The sequence below is a fragment of the Microcebus murinus genome, chromosome 6 (genome assembly GCF_040939455.1).
Source record: "Microcebus murinus isolate Inina chromosome 6, M.murinus_Inina_mat1.0, whole genome shotgun sequence".
In the NCBI taxonomy this organism is placed as follows: Eukaryota; Metazoa; Chordata; class Mammalia; order Primates; family Cheirogaleidae; genus Microcebus; species Microcebus murinus.
The window spans coordinates 78,432,734-78,436,493 of NC_134109.1; the positions used below are offsets into that span (position 1 = coordinate 78,432,734).

Here is a 3,760-nt window from a genome sequence, read left to right on the forward strand (position 1 = left end):
ATCTTTTAAATCAATCAACTGTTTATTTTTGCTCTATTTATCTTTTTTTTTTTTTTGAGACAGTCTCACTCTGTTGCCTGGGCTATAGTGCCATGGCGTCAGCTTAGCTCACAGCAAACTCCAACTCCTGGGCTTAAGTGATCCTCCTGCCTCAACCTCCCCAGTAGCTGGACCCACAGGCACATGCCACCATACTCAGCTAATTTTTCTATTTTTAGTAGAGACAGGGTCTCGCTCTTGCTCAGGCTGGTCTCGAACTCCTGACCTCAAACAATCCTCCTGCCTCAGCCTTCCAGAGTGCTAGGATTACAGACATGAGCCACTGTTCCTGGCCCATTTATCTATTCTTTTTGCTTTTCATCTAAACTTCTTTGTTTTAATTTTTTGTGATTGGTATTATGATTAATAATGTAATATATGTAATGTAATATGTGTAATTAATAATGTATGCATTGTTAAAATATCACATTATAATTTAAATTAAAATTATATTTCTTTACATACAATGTCAGAACTTTACAACATTCCCCCTTTCTTTGTGCTTGTTGCCATAATTTTACTTTCATTTATGTTAAAACTAAATACTCCATAGTCATTTTTTTTCTTTAAGCAGTTAATTGTTTTATAAAGAAATTAAGATACCAGAAGAAATCTTTTTATATTTTTCCATATGTTTGCTATTTTCGACACTCTTCATTTCTTTGCCAATATCCAAGTTCCTTTTAGTATCAGTTATTTTGCAGACTGAAGAACTACTTCTCAGTTTTTGTAGTGTGGCTCAGCTAGTAATGAATGTTTTCAGCTATTTATCTGAAAATGTTTTTACCTTCATTGTTGCAGGGTACTTTCTCAGGCTATGAAATTCCATCTTGAAAGCTTATTTTCCCTCCCAGCACTTATAAGATGCTGTTCTATTGTCTTCCAGTTTGCATTGTTTCTCATGAAGTGCCAGTGTTTATTTTTATTGTTGTTCATCTCTATGTGTTCTATCTTTCTCTGGCTGCTTTTAAAATTTTCTTTTATCTTATATTTTTTTCTTTAGCAATTTGATTATGATTTACCTAGATGTGATTTTCTTTTTTGCTTATTTTGCTTTGCTTTTATCAAGCTTTTCAATTCTATGAGTTGACATTTATCTTAAAATTTGGAAAATTTTTAGTCATTTTTCAAACTTTTTTTTTTTTTCCTCAATCTGTCACTCCTCTCCTTAAATCCAATCGAACATATGTTAGGTTGCTCAATATTGTCTCACAGCCACTGTGTCTCTATTTTTGTTTCAGTGCTTTTTTGTTTCCTCTGCACACTTTATTTTATATTGTGTATTGAACAATTTTCAAAGACTTTACTTTTTTCTGGAGTGTCCAATCTTCCATTAAGCATATATTTACTGTATTTTTAATTTCATATATTGGGTATTTTTTCACTTTGGAATTTTTTGAAGTATATCCCTTTATCCTCTCTTCTGAGATTTTCCACCTATTTTCTCTTTATATTTATATTTTTTCTTTTCTCTTTTAAAATTGTTTTTTCCTAATTTTTGTATCTGTATCATCACTAAACCTGTTTCCATTTGCTATTTTTACCTAGTTATGACTCCTATTTCCTTTTTCACTTGTCTAACATTTTATTTTATCACATGTTAGATACTAAGGATGCCATTTTCTGGAGGACAGTTTTTTTTTTTTTTTTTTTTTTCCCTTTTAAACAGTGCTATGTGTCTTTTGAAAATTAGTTGATTTATTGGAGGATCAATGTAATCTCGGCAAAGTTTGGTTTGCTGAGGTACATCCTGAGGTTCCCAGCGCTGGAGACGCTGATGCTAGATGACAACAAACTCTCCAACCCCAATTGCTTTGCCAGCCTGGCTGGGCTCAGGAGACTGAAGAAGTTAAGCCTGGACCGAAACAAGATTTTCCGGATCCGGTACCTACAGCAGGTTCCGCTCCATGATGGGTCAGGGGACTGGGCTGGAGGCAGGGGAAGTCCGCGCAAAGAGCCCCAGTCCACGCTGCAGCCCAAATCATGGATGATTGAGACCTCAGATGAGCAACCGGATTATACTGTACTGCCCATGAAAAAGGATGTTGACCGGACAGAGGTTGTGTTCTCATCTTACCCTGGATTTTCAACTTCAGAGACAACCAAGGTATGTACACTTCCTCCCATATTTGAGGTTCTTCCTGTGAAGTCACTGAAGGTCAGGAACCAGACGCTGGCCCCACCCTTCCCGGAGCTGAGGTACCTTAGCCTGGCCTACAAGATTGCAAAGAGAGATGCTGTCCTGCCAGTAGCTCTCTTCCCATTTCTCTGTGAGCTCATCTTTCCTACCAACCCTCTGGTGGCCCGTACACGAGAGGTCCCTCCACTTTGTTGAAGAGCGTCCTCCAGGAGAGACTGGGGATCCGCTTGATTCGAAGGAAGATAGTAAAGGCTAAGCATCACATTTTGATGCCTCGGAAGGAATCGCGGAAGGTGAAAACTCGAGTTCTAAAGGTGCCGAAGCAGCCACTGCTGCTCCATCACCCATACGTGACCATATCAAGCCTCCCTCCGGGGATACGCTGGAGCGAGAGGCAGAGCCAGCTGAAGAGCTGCCCACTGCCCAGAGCACGTCTCTGGGGCCAAAGATACCCACTGAGGGCGTGGAAGGCCTTTCCCTGGCGCACCGGACATTCGTGCCACTGCCTCCCACCTGCTCCGACTCCACTGTGCAAAGTGAAGAGACGGTGTCCCGCCCAAGCGACACAGCCATCCATCTCAGCCCAGAGCAGCAGCCAGATGAAGACACCAAGAGCACAGAGTCCATTTTCCTGACCCAGGTGAATGAGCTGCCTTCCTCCATCATCCATAGAGATGCTTTACAGGTGAAGGAGAAAGACCAAAGGAGACCACTAACAGAACCCAAAGAGGTGAAGAGGACTCGAAGGAAGCTCCCCTCTACCTCCAATCCCAGCAAGTTCCGTGGCTATGAAGAGCTGCTCACAGCCAAGTCTGATCCGAGCTTCACTGAGCCAAAGGGAATCCAGAAGAACGCACAGGCCTTGCAGCATGTGCTGAAGCACCCACTCGCGTGCCACTCCTCCAAGCCCGAGCCGGATACTCTTCAGAAACACTACGTTCCCAAAGAGAAACAGCCCCAGACGATCCCTTTGTGCCCCCACGGAAGACTGGACGACATCCTCATTCGCATGCGGGACCCTCGGAACATTACAGAGGCTCCACTAGGCGCTGTGCTGCGCCAGCCGACCGAGCAGCGGCTGGTAAAACAAAAGCGGTAGCTGGAGGCCAAGCGGAGGCAGAAGGAGTTCTGGCGCGCTACCCGCGGCTGGTGCGCGGCTCACTGCGCAAGGAAGGTGTTCTGGGCCACCCCGCTGCCACCAGCCCAACCGGCGCTGAGCGAGAGCCAGCCCAAGTTTGGCAGCTTCCTTGAGTTCAGGGATGAGTTCTGCCAGGAGCCCATGGCCAGTGACCCAAAAGGCTAGGGCCGTGCACCTTCTGGCCTGCACCCCAACCCTCCCCGGGGGGCTCTCGGGGCCTTGGAGCTCAGCTCAGCTGCTCACTGGCACCAGAGAGTGGGGACCTCGTCAGGACCTGCCCTCCCTGGGCCAGGCATGACCTGGCGCCTGGCCCGGCAGCAATAAAGAGTGGGTGCACAGAGAAAAAAAAATAAAAAGCCTCGGGCTTTGTTGAGGGTACTCTGTGTTTACCTTTATGCAGGGCTACAGTAGTCCTATGCTATTCTACGTCCTTTGTGAGGTCT

General features: G+C 44.7%; 1 pseudogene; it reads left to right on the forward strand.

Moving 5' to 3' along the window:
- Window positions 1–1,786: 1,786 nt before the first annotated feature.
- LOC105872417 (X-ray radiation resistance-associated protein 1 pseudogene) lies at window positions 1,787–3,482 on the forward strand (annotated as a pseudogene).
- The last annotated feature ends 278 nt before the right edge of the window (window positions 3,483–3,760 follow it).